This window comes from Protopterus annectens, chromosome 4.part0 (assembly GCF_019279795.1).
Source record: "Protopterus annectens isolate FY-2018-M chromosome 4.part0, PAN1.0, whole genome shotgun sequence".
Lineage (NCBI taxonomy): Eukaryota > Metazoa > Chordata > Ceratodontiformes > Protopteridae > Protopterus > Protopterus annectens.
The window spans coordinates 1,287,229,582-1,287,243,814 of NC_056733.1; positions in this window are offsets into that span (position 1 = coordinate 1,287,229,582).

The following is a 14,233-nucleotide window of genomic DNA, read 5'->3' on the forward strand; positions in this document are numbered from 1 at the left end:
TCATATGGTGAATCACAAAATACTGAATTTTTATGTTCCACTAAAAAAAGCTATAATTCAGTAAACCACAGCTACAAAGCTGAGATCAAATATCATCTTAGTAGTGATACTGTTAAGGAAAGGGATTTCATTAACAATGTGTAGGGTTAGGATTAGCAAATATGAGTAAAGTGAGCAGGGGATTCAAAAAATTGTGTGAACTGGTAAATCAAGCCTGAAAATAGGGACATACCTCCAAAAATAGGGACATCCTAACTCAGGCCTGAAAATATTAACATTCCTCCAAAATAGGGACAACTGAGAGATCTGTCCCAAACAGCCACCATGTCCAGTCAGTAATTTATTTTATTTATATATGTATTATTTACTGAGTTAGAACTACAGGAAATAAGACTGTTTTCACATGGGACCTGGGGAGCAATGTCCCCAAAGGAAAATTAAATACATTTCAACAATAAAGAATACGTGATAGTTGTGCATAAGAAGTCATCATAATAAACATACAAAAAAATGGAGATATGTTATAAAAGGATTGGTAAAGCCTGAGTACAGCAACAACAAAAACATGAATTATCTCCAAGAAATACAATACATTTCTTATTCATCATATAGGGATACAGTACAAGCGGGTTCATATAGTAAGACTAACCATGAGTAAAATTACTGTTAGTATAATTGCGGTATTACCCAGAGCTACCTGGATTTGTTAAGAAATGAGTTTAGCTGCCCATTATTATGACTAAATTTAGTCTATGTGGTTGCACACATGGTTAGGTATCTGGTTTCATGTTTTTGCTCAGAATTGCAACCATGTTTAAATTAAGCTTGTGTTTTATGTAACTTTTCTCTCAGAAAATACTTTCAACACTATGTGAATGCAGTGTATCCCTTCTGCACTGACATTCCAAAGTTAGATATAGTGCTGAAGAGGAAATTATTCTGGTCATGAAAGCATAGTTTTTAGTAAATACTTGATTTTAAACTGTTTTATTGTGAAACTGAACAAATACAAAGTGAAGTTCAGTTAAATAGACATTGTAGCAGTGGTAACGTGATAACAATGCTGAAAGTGCCTCCTGAATACTTTGCTTCTTTAAGCTTTCTGTAGCATTGCAGTACAGCTGCAATTAACTACTTTTGTATTACTGACAAAGCTCAGTAAACTGACAAGTTTTTCTTTAAAAATGTCACTTCCATAGTGTACTGCTTTAACCTGTCTACCTTTCTTCAAAGCTAAAGTACAAAGTCAGTGAATCATTTTCTATACTTGTAAGCACAGTACCACTTAACAATTGTTTCCTACAGGTCTTGTTAACTGGGTGCATTTCTTGTTCTCGGAATAATACAGTTTAGTTTTAAGAATAGTATACTTTTTCATTGTAAAACAAGATAAGTGTAAGCACATCATACTCATTAGCTTCAATGGATAGCATAAGCGGCTGTTTTTTCAGATTAAAACTTTTATGTGGTTGGATTGCAGGGGTGCATACTGACTAAATATATAGAAGCACCGATTCAGGTAGCATTATATACTATTAGGGCTATTTATGAAAACTGAATGATTTAAGGAAAAAAACACTAACTTCTCTAAAGACGTAAAAAGGGTAAAGCAGAGAGAACTATACCTAATGAATGGTATAAATGCCACTGTCTCAGTGTGGCTACAGTAAAAACAAGGTTTATTCTGGGGAATATTTGATATACTGAATGTGCTCACTGACCAGTGTCAAGTATGACAAGTTGTTTACAATGAAAATACTGTATTTCCTGAGTCAGGAACATCACTGCTTATATTTCCTATAAAGAGATAATAAAGTCAATGTAGAAATAAAAATCCAACAAAAATCTGTAAAGCCATGGATTGCAGGGGTGCATAATCACTAAATATATAAAAGCACCGATTAAGGTAGTATTACATAGGGAGTGTTACACAGGTAACCTACAAATGCTGGACCCATCACAGTTCAGCTTTGTTAAAGGTCATGCCTATTAAATTTGGTGGGCTTTTTTGAGAGGGTCACCAAAACACTGGATGAAGGCAAGACTGTGCACATAGCTTACCTCAACCTGGTCAAAGCTTTTCATACAAAACCTCACTCAGACATTAAAGACTAGTTCACTAATTTAGGCATAAACCCCTTTATCACTCATTGAATAGCCAACTGGCTCATTGATAGGACCCAGGAAGTCAAAACAGGTGAGGTCACCTCCACCAAGAGGCCAATTACTAGCAGATTCCCCCAGGGCTCGGTGCTGGGCATGGTCATTTTTGGTATCTATTTCTCTGAAATGGAAGCAAATAATGACAATTTTTGGATGACAAGGTTTGCAAATGATTGCCAGCTGGGGGTTATCATCATCTCCCCTGTAGACACTAGCATTCTTCAAGAAGGCCTATCTCTGACTATCAAGTGGTGCCAAAGCCATGGTCTTAAACTCAATGCTAAGAAATACATAACTGTACCTTTTGGGAAGGCAACCATCACAGCTAATTATCATGTTAATAATATGGCCCTAAAAGTTGACCCCAGTGGTCAGGGATCTGGGTACGCACATAAACAGTAGCCTTACCTTCCACCACCACATGGCCACTGAGGTGAGAAAATCCTTTTATGTTGCATAACTTATAAGTAAGGGCATGACAGCTAGGTCCAAAGGGGTCATTATCTCACTGTACTCCACCCTTACCAGACCAATCATTGAGTACAGTTTTCCCTTTGGTATGTACCTGACCTGGCATACGCAGCAAGTAGAGTGACCTCATATGTTCCTTACAAAAAGAATACAAAGCGTAACAAGCCTGCCTTATGCAGAGTGCCTTAAAGCCCTCTCCTTCTAATCAGTGCACTATAGATTGCTGAGGGGTGATCAATGCATGACTTATCAAGCATTCGCAAAACCCACACTTATGAATCTCCTGTATATTTGTAAGTCAAACAGTACCAGAAATGCAAAGTCTAAGGACCTCAGTTTTGTCTGTGACTTAAACAGAACATGCTGGAGAGACAGATATGTGTCCCAGAGACTGCCCCTCCTATGGAACAGGCTTCCCATCTATGTGAAGCTGAGAATGTCTATTACCCAGTTTAAGCACAACCTGGATGGATTGCAAACATGAAAATAAGAGTAAGGAAAATGAAAAAGAAAGAGAAGAAAATGAACAAAGAGAAAAAAAAATGAAGTAGTTGAAACAGAAGGAAAAAATAATATAAAGAACATATTAAAATGTTTTGAAATAAGTGATGAAGAAGACATAAAGTGGGAGGCTGTAAAAGGAAAAATGGAATTCTGTTGGTAAAAGGGCAAAAGAAAAAGAAAATTTAAGGGGTAAGTACAAAAGAAAAGAAAGGAAATGTTTGGAAAAGAATATGTACAGCTAATAAATGAGGGTTGGTATAATTTATTTTGCATTTGTTTTCTGGGGTAGTGAGCCCATTTTCAGTGGAGGCCAGGGGAGAAAAGCTCCATGAGTAACATGTACACACACATATATATATATATCTATATATATATATATATATATATATATATATATATATATGTATATATATATATATATATATATATATATATATATATATATATATATATATATATATATATATATATATATATATATATATATAATATATATATATATATATATATATATATATATATATATATATATATATATATATATATATATTGTATGAATACAATGCAATGAGTACATGAGTACAACACAATGGAATATACTACAAAAGTAACATATTTAACAACTGGATATATTATAGGAATAATAACAAATTGACAAGCAAAGCAGCAAAGGTAAATAGTTCAAGATTTCATAGTTGTTTTTGAATGCAGGACCAGTAAGGCTTACAACTGTTATTAATAAGTAGTAAAAGTTAGAAATCAATGTTAGCATTTAGCAGAGGCTGTTAAGTTTTGAGAGGAGACAAGTTGCAGGTGCAATTCCAGATCAAAGATAGGTAGTCTCTTAGAAAGGTTTTGAAAGTGGCCAGATTTTGAGTAGTCCCAATATTAAGTGGTAGGGCATTTCATGTTTTGGCAGCTGAACAAGAGAATAGAAGATGGCTGGTTGGCATGTTTGGTGTTTGCACTATTAAAAAGGTACTGATTCTCAAACCTGAGTGATCTACTTATATGGTAGAAGCTGAACGTCTGGCTAAGAGCAGGGTAGTCTGATGGTTTAGAGATTAATTTGTATGCTATTGTTAGTTGCAAGTAGGAGAGGTAGTGAGGTAGTTCAACCCAGTTCAGAGAGTGAAGTACAGTACAGTGAAGGGTGAAGTGTTTTGCATTAGTAGCGAATTTGGTGATTTTGAGATAGCAAGTTCCAAGTTTAGCTTTAGGGAGGATTGAAGATTAATAAGTAGTGGAGTACCCTATAAGAGAGAGGGTAACAGGTAAGATGAAGCTAGGACTTGTTTGTTGGAGGTGCTCATGAAGTATTTATGCCTATAGAGAATTCCTAGCTTTTGGTGTGTTTTGTTAATGCTATTGTGAATGTGTAGGTCAAATTTAATGTGTTCATCTATTACTACCTTTATATTTTTTGTGGGAAGCAACCTCAATAGCAGAATTACTTTGAGAAAGTATAGTGAATTGGACTTTGTTTAATGGGATTGTTTTCCTAGGAGTGAATAGCATGAGCTTGTATTTGCTTGGGTTAAGGGATAAATGATTATTATACATCCAGGTCTCAGTGGCGGTAAAGGCCAACTAAGTTATCTGTTGTCGATCAGAAATGAAACTGGCAGAGCATATAATAATCAAGTCATCTGCAGTGAACAAATTTAGGGAGTTGGTCACTGAGAGTGTTAGGGAGAGTGCCAGCAGAGGATATTTTATTGGCATCAGAGACCAGAATCCAATCTAAGATGGAGACACTGTCATTGTTCCTATTAGGTGTAGTTGGAGAAGTGATAACCTGAGTGAAATTGTATAGATTGATATCTGAAGATGTAATGCTAGAGCAAAGGTCTAGCCAGTTGATATTTACATCACCCAGGATAATGGCTTCATTAGTAACATTGTTGGAGATCCAACCAAGGATTTCTTCTAGTAAAGGTATGTTGTTGCAAGGTGGTATATAAAGAAATATTATACATAATTTTTTGAGTCGTTCATTTTTAGGAAAGAAAGAATTTCAACACTGGCAAATTGTGGAGTGGAATTTGTGTAAGGGATTATGTTGTAGGTGTTAGGAAAGAGTAGTGCAGCACCACCTCCCTTTTTGCAGGGTTTATTTGTTCTTAAGGTTGTGAAGCCTGGAGGGAGAAATTTGGAGTCCTTGATGTAATGTTTTAGCCAGGTTTCTTTAACAGCAATAATATCAGGTTGATTATCGCTACTCCATGTGTGAAAGTCAGGGACTTTATTACGAATGCTTTGCAGGTTTAGAGTGATCATATATAAGGATTTTAGTGAATTCCTGCTATGAGGTTGTATAAGTGTAATGTTTGATGTGGGCCCAAGATTAGAGTGGATGTCCCCACATAAAGGTAAGACAGTTAACCTGAAGGAGTGATGTAGCAGTTGTTGCAGTTTCCTGGGTTTGGTAGAGTATGTTTGTAGGTTGGTGGTAGAAGTGTGTGGCATAAAGAAATTGCTACTTTTTTATGTGGGAATATTTTTAATTTTGTAGAAGGATGGGTTTAACTTGGTAGAGGCTTTGAGATATATCTGAGTAACTGTCAGAGAGGTTAGATAGGGGATATGTGGTTGTAATGTGTTTTGGCAGCAAGGGAATGAGGTTAAGAGCAGTGAGATATAGTAGTTAAAGGAGAAGTGTAAAGAGAAGTGAGAACGGTAACATGAGAGTGCTGGATTAATTCATGGTAGGAAGGATTTTAGAAGAAGGAGGCTTGTAGTTATGTGGAAGGGGTGCAGATAGGCTGTAGAGAGTTATAATATTAAGCTGGGAGGAAGGATGTAAAGGAGGGTAAGTTAAGGTTAGATAGAGTATGAAGAGATTAATGAGGTGAGCTAGGAAGTGTGGGGTTGAGAGGTGGATGTTTGAGGAAATAATTAGTATAGTTAAGTAAAGGTAAGTAAAGTGCATTAATAGTGGTGTACTGGAGGAAAATAGTTTTTATAGTTAAGTAAAGAAAAATAAAGTATAGTACTAAGGGTGTAGAGGCTGTAAGCAGCTAATGAGCAGAAGGAGGGAGAGGTGTTGGGGAGGAAGCAGTGAGCTTAGACTGAATAGTTGATGAGAATAGTTGAGGAGGTGACGTTGTGGTATTTGAATGGTTGTGGCTACAAAAATGGGAGAAGTTAGGTCTAAATAAATGTAGGAGTAGTGGGGTGAGTGAGATTTGGAGGTAGGGTAGGGGAGCAGCGTGAGCCCAAATGGAGCAGGAAGGATCTGGTCAAGGTATCGTGCTCTGTAAAAAAAAACAATCAGTAATGTATGCCTTTCACAGCAGCGTATTTTACAGGAAGTGCTGCTATTCATTTCAGTAAAAGTAAAGGTGGACCAAGCAAAGGATGCTCTTAAGCTTAGGAGATTTTTGGTAATTATTGTTGCCAACTGCAACTAGAGAGCTAGAGAGGATATTATCATGCTTAATTACTAAATGCTGAGTCTTAATTAATTAATTAATTAATTAATTAATTAATTAATTAATGGAAGTGAAGACTAAGCAACTCTTGGGGTTATGTTCAGGGAACTACCTAACGCTGTTCTATGCAAGGAAGGTCTTTAAAGCATAATAACATAAAATGAGGATAAATTATTGAATCAGTACACAACAGGATGTAACCTACATTAATTTAAACATATACATTATCTGCTGGGAGTGTAGGAAAGCAGTCCTCATGGTAGGGGTGGATTGAGCGGACTGTGGTATCTTTTGTTTGCTGCATGGTGTTGGTATCCACCTAGATTAAACTGGAGGTACTGATCTGGTGTGATGGATAATTTTTCTCAATACAGGGTTAAATCTGAGATAAAAAGAAATAGGAGAAGGTCACAAAAGGAGAATTAGTAATAGGAAACAGCAGACAGATTAAATAGTATAACTGGAGGAGTGAGAGAGAAGAGATAAGAGTGACAGAGGAGACTTACAGTAGATGGAATAAAATGTTAGAGTGAGCCAGACAGTAGCATTAGATTACAGTTGCAGCAGTCGAGCAGAGCATGGCCAATTAGAATAGTTCAGTTAATATACTAAGTTCTAGTTGTACATTTTGAACCCATAACATTTCAGTATATACATAGCAGAGACATTTGGAATAGGGTTAAACATAAGTCTAAGCATTCAACACATTTATAAATTCACTTGGTAGTAGCAGTTACCGCTGATGTAGGTCGTAGCTACAACCGTAAAGTACAGCATACAAGAATAAAAAATAAAGTAATTATCTCTGCATGGCGAGAACAGAACAAACTATTTGCAGTACTATAAGTAGCAATCAGCTGTTGATGGCAAAAATTGGTAGAATAGCAAAAACTGAGTTATTGCAGTTGCTCTGTTGTCACAAAGTTATGACAATGAATTAAAGCATTCAACATTAAAAATAAAGTAATTTCTCTAAGTAGTGACAGCTATACAGATAGTTTGCAGTGTTACAAGTAGTAACAGCCATTATTTTCGCAAAGTTAAGACAATGTATTAGACCATTCAAAACTGAAGAATAAAAGTAAATCCTCTGGGTTGCAACAGCTATACAGGCTGTTTGCACTATTAACAAGTAGCGATGGCCATGGACGGCAAAACTAAGTAAAGATAACTGGCCAAGCAGGTACATTTACTCTAGAAGAGCTGTATTAACACAGTAAAAGCAGTGCATATCAATAAAAATAACAACTCGCCAAGTAGGGATGTTAGACTAGCTCAATTAACACAATAAATCAGTGTATACTAATATAATCTCACGGCCATTTTTGTCGCAATGTTATGCCAATGAATTATAGTTTTCAAATTGTAAAAAAAGTAAGTTCTCTGTGTGGTGACCACTATAGACCACTTGGAGTGTTACAAGTAGTAATGGCTGTAAACAGCAAAACTAAGCAAAAAATAACACTGACCGAGCAGATACGTTCACTACCTAATGGTTAAGGTGTTTGATTCTCACCTTTGGGAGGCAGATTGCCTAGGATTAGAATGGGCTATTAAGAAAGCTAGTCTAGTAATTAGCTGTGAATTTATGAAAACATTAATCTAAAGAAAAGGGAAAAATGAAAATTTTACAGAGTTTTCTGTAAATGTGAATAGTTTTAAGAATATAGTAAGAAGAATATGGATATTGGAGTGGTGTAATACATGTGATGTAATTGTAATTATATATTATAAGACACAAGATTTTTAACAAACAAAGAGAGATTACAAACAGAGAAAATGTGGAGAGGAAACATAATCTGAAATTTGGGAAATGAGAGATGTTCTGGAATAGCTGTATTCTGCAGAAATGCGGTAAGGATATTAGATGTAATTTTAGCAAAAATGGGAAGATTAACCATTGTAAATTTAAAATGGAAATAACAAATATACAGAATTATAACATTATATGCTTATATTAGTTGTAAAGAAAGGGAAGCTTATTTCATCAGATTTGAGACTATGTAAAGTGTTAAATAAAAACAAAGATAACAACACAGGAGGCAAAGATGTAAAAGTTTACTAGTGTACACCAGGAGGCAAAAAACGTACAAGTACAGAATTTTGTCTGACATGATGCAGGAAGTACACTATTTTATATAGGTTTAACATTCAAGCTGTGCCCACCTTACTGACGTGGTTAGTCACAGGGCACCTACATCACTATGGTTTACAATATTCTATTCATAAGAAAAGCTGATGTTATACATTTTAAAAGTTTTCCCATGGGAATAATACAGCCTTGCAAAGCACCTGGTCAGTTATAATGTCTTTCTGTAAATGTTACTCCTTCAAGGTTTCAGGCCTGCTCGAATACAATAGTTGGTTCAGTCTTGTAATACACTTCTTTGTTCTTCTTGCAACATTACCTCAGCAGCTGTGTCTTATCTTGGTAACATTCACAAGGCCAATTGTCCCAGAGGAAGGAAGAAGATTTTCAATGCTTTAGACATTTAATTTCCTGACCCAGCAGATAATCATTAGTGAAAAAATAAGCTTGCTGAGCTGGCTACTGCCAGGGTCAGAGTTCAAATACACTGCAGCTCCAAAGCTTCAAGCAATTACATGTAAAATCATTCTTATTGCTATATTGTTAATAGAATAAAATGCATTATATACTTTTTGCTTTTTAACTAACACTTTATATGTGTTATTTTTCTAACATTTTCCTCCCTTTTAATACTTTTTATTCTATTCTGAAATATAAACAATATTATATCGTCCCCTAGCCTTCTCCCTTAAGGACTTTCAACTAGGCAAGTCATTTAGTTTATACTTCGGAAAGAGTTTCGTCTGAAATTAATTGTTCCAATTCAATGTCTTGGTATAAAGTTTCAGTTACAGATACATCAATAAAATCTTTGATTAATCTTTTCATGCAGGGGATCCCACAACAGACACATGCTCCTAATAGGAGCAGACCAACACAAATAGCAATCAAGATGTTCATTAGGATAGAACCCCACCCACCAAACAGACTCTGGAAAAAGTTCATCAGTGGGTTTGGGCCTGGTTCAGTCATGGCCAATACCTGCTGTATTACCTCTAGGTGGTCATTAATTTCATGTCGATTGTCTGGTATAAATGCACAGCATTCTTCTTTGATAAGCCGCCACTAGGGTGAAGTCAAGAGCCATTTGATTTTGTAGCACAACAGTTCTCATCACATTCAGTTCATCAGTCACTAGTTCGAGAGCAGAAAAACTCATTACAGTTTCGACAGCTTTCTCAACTCCCAGATCGATTTGACTGCTCCATATGCTGGAAGTATTCCAGCCCAGGATATAACACTGTCACTCAAGTCCATATGAGTCAATTTTTCTTTATCTTTTACGGAATGATGGTCTTTCCAACCAGCTTCGATTTTTCCCACTGGGTTCACAGGTTTTCCGATTGGACCTTCAGGTTTCCGGGCTACATCTCTCACATTTCATATCTTACCTAGAGGTAATTCTGCAGTATGCCTTATGGCCGGAACCAGATAACCCAAAAAACAACTGCCGGACCAATTCTCAGGTAGCCATTTGTATGCCTTTTTCCCACAAACAAAATAACAGTTTTCTACTTTAGTACTGATGCGGGTTAATTCTGAATGAAACATTTTCTTGTCTATAACAGACAGTTGTTTATGTAAAACAGGATTTCTCTGCACATCACTCAATGTTGTTTTCATTAAACTCAAATATGAATCATAATTTGTGTTACAAACAGTGCCTTTATCTTTAGCTTTAATATAGCATTTGTAAGATATGGTTATATTACAGTTACTCCAACCCACTTGAAGTGTATAATTTTTGTAAAAACATACAATTCCCTTCTGTGTAATATTCAAATACAATGCAATTCTGTCCTGTGATCTTACAGATCCTGTATCAAAAAGTAAATTCTCCCAAGTCTCATTTATCCCCAAGGGGACAGCGGACATTAACAGTCCTCCATATGCTGTTGGTATAGCAGTACAAACCCAGCAATTTGAAATGTTCATAGTCTCTACATATACACGCTTCATAGCTAGGTATGTGTTAAAGTTTGGATGCCAGTCTATAGACAGTTCATCACGTCTCTCCACTTTCACTTGTGTGGTTACATGTAGGAAAAACCACAACAAAAGGAAGGTCATCACAATCATAGTCAATAAATGCATAGTCAACAAGATGATTAAACAACATCTTTGGGGTTGATCTGTAATTTTACTCGTTTTGCTCTTGGCCATCTTGCCTTTGTTGTGTATCAGTCACAAAATGTTTATCAAGTTGAAAATTCTTTACCGGTTTACAGTGCGTCAGATGGACCCAGGACGACCTCTCAGCAACTTTGACTGCAGTAGGCATCACCAACAGTACCTGGTACGGTCCTTCCCACTTTGGACTCGTCCAATTCTTCCTCTTCGTAACCTTCAACCACACCCAGGACCCCGGAGTCAGCACTGCTTCCAACGGTCTGGTCTGTCGTTTATCTGAAAAAGAGTTCAACTGCAAAACAGTTTTATTTGTTAACAGTTTTCTAATATAGCTAGATAATGAGCTGTCAGCCTCTAGTTCTGCGGGCATGAGAGCTTTCCACTGTGGCACATAATACGCCCTTCCAAATGTCACTTCAAAGGGGGTCAAACCCTTTACGTTTGGAACTGTTCTCATGTTCAGCAGTGCCAAAGGCAAACAGCAAATCCAATTCTTCTGTGTTTCGCTCACTAACTTTCTCAACTTGCTTTTTATAATTCCATTGTACCTTTCCACCAGTCCTGCAGACTGTGGGTGGTAAGCACAATGATTCTTCAAGGAGATCCCAAAGAATGTCCCAAGCTGGTGAATCGTCTGATTAACAAAATGTGTCCCATTGTCACTATAGATTCTTTCCGGTATGCCAAATCTAGGAATTATTTCTTTTATTAGGGCTTTTGCCACTGTTGCTGCATCCGGATTTTTAGTTGGAAAAGCTTCTACCCATTTGGAAAACATATCTATAATTACTAAACAGTATTTTTCCCTTCACATTTATTCAATTCTATGAAATCCATACAAATAGTGTGGAACGGATATGGTGGTGTAGGAAAACTCCCTTGCTTGGGTTTGAATGGCACTTGTGCATGATGTTTGTTACAGATATGACATGCTGCACAAAATTTTTGTGTATAGTTTGTGAATCCATATGTTTGGAATATTCGATTTACTAACTGTACCATCCCCCCCTGTTGAGACATGGCACTGCCCATGGCTCAACAAAGCTGCATATCTAAATAAATTAGACGGCAATATTGTTTTTTTCTCTTTGGAGATATACAGTCCATTTTCGAGGATTGCACCTCATTACTCCCATTTCTGTTTCTCTGCTTTTGTAGTTAATGTCTGCATTGTTTTTAACATTTCTAGATCTAAAATCTCAGAGGGCTGTAATTCCTCGGTTAAAAGTAAAGTTTCTGAGTCTGAGGCTGCTTGCTTTGCAGCTGCATCAGCTTTTGCATTTCCTATTGAAATTCTATCCTGTTGTTTTGTATGAGCTAAACATTTACAAATAGCTACTTTAGTAGGTAACTGAATGGAATCTAATAAGTTCAAAATAAGTTGCGCATGATTAATCGGTTTACCATTAGATGTTATCATTCCCCTATTTTTTCATTGTTGTGCAAAAGCATGCACTGTAGAGAAAGCATACTGACTGTCAGTATATATGTTCACACATTTATCTTTCGCTAGAGTGCAAGGCTATCAGTTCTGCTGCTTGAGCAGACAGGTTATGCTGTAAAGGTTGGGCTTCTAAGATCTCTGTATCTGTGACTACTGCATATCCTACTAGATTTTTCCCTGTAGGACCCTTTCTGCATGAGCCATCCACGTAAAATGTCACCTCGGCATCATCCAAGGGCATATCAGTGAGGTCTTGTCTGGGCAAAGTTATTTGCTCAATTTCCTGCAGGCAGCGCGGTGTGCCATCCACAGGAGTCGGAAGTAACGTTGATGGGTTTAATGTTGTACAACGTTCAATTACCATATGAGGTTGGCTCAGCAGTATGGTCATGCATGAAAGATGTCTAGCAGGAGATAGATATGCTATTTTTTCTTGCAGTAAAATTATCGCGACTGCATGAGGCACTCTCAATGTGAGAGGGTGGAATAATACCACTGAGGCCGAAGCCTGTACTGCCATTGCAGCTGCGACTACTGCTTACACACAGTGAGGCAACGATCGTGCCACTGGGTCTAACTGTGATGAATAGTAAGCTATGGGGCGTTGCTTATCCCCATGCTGTTGCATCAGAACTGACGTCATGTATCCCTGTTTACAATCTACGGTCTGAAAAAATCTTTTGTGGTAATTTGGAAGTCCTAAAACTAATGATGAAGCTATCAATTGTTTTAGTCTGCAGAAAGCTGTTTCTGCTTCAGGTGTCCATTGTAATACATCTTGTGCTGCCATTGGTGTTTTATATATTAAATCAGCCAGTGGAGCAGATTCTAAAGCATAGTTTGATATACAGCTTCGACAAAAATTAGTCGTTCCCAAGAAGGACATCATTTCCTTCTTGGCTGCTGGTTTAGGTGCTTGTAAAATTGCTGTTTTTCTGTCTTCGTCTAATATTCTACCTTCATTGGATATTACATATCCTAGGTATCTGACTTGTTTTTTCCAAAGTTGTAACTTACTTTTGTTGACTTTATGTCCCTGTGCTGCTAAAAATGTCAATAATGCTATCGTATCCTCCCTGCATTGATGCTGGGTGGGGGCTGCTAGCAAAATGTCATCTACATAAAGTAGAATCTGACTACCTCCTGGTGGGGTAAACCCTACCAGGTTGCTTGCCATTTCTTGTGCAAATATCGTTGGACTTTCACAATATCCTAGCTGAGTATAGGTATATCTTTTACCCTGAAATGTAAATGCAAACCAATACTGGCTATCAGGATGTATAGGTATTGAAAAGAAAGCATTGCTTATGTCTACTACAGTAAAATATTTTTGTTGCGGCTTTAAATCGTTCAACAAGGTGTGTGGGTCTGGCACCGTAGGTGCTCTAGGTATTATCGCATTGTTTACAGCTTGTAAATCCTGTACCATCCGCCATTCCCCGTTTGCTTTTTTAACAGGAAATAGAGGGGTATTACATGGTGGATCAAGAGATTCTACCAGTACTCCTTCCTTGAGTAATGCTGCTATTATAGGCTTGATTCCTTGCTCTGCATCTTTCCTGAAGGGGTATTGCCTTTTCTGTGGTCTAAATGCTGATTCTGGTGTAATAGTAATTGGTCCTGCTGTTTGAATAAGTCCTACATCTGATTTGCCTGTTGACCAAAGAATCTCTGGTATGTCATACAAGGCTTTTTCTTCTTCTTCTTCTAATAAGAACGCTAATCAGCTGTCTTCACTAGTTTGTAAGTGTACAGCTGGATGTGTCTGTGTTAGCCAATTCAATTTCTGTTTTTGTATTCCCTGCTCTGATAATTCTAACTCAGTTTGTTTTTCCCATCTTGTTACTTTTACTTCTAAGTCCGCCCATTTCATATTCTTATTTTTTGTCAAGCTGACATGTGGTAGTCGATTAGATTTGTACAGTGTTATGAATTCCTGAGGTAATGAACAGCTTACCACACTGTTTCCCTCAGTATCCCAATACAAGGTTCGTAATA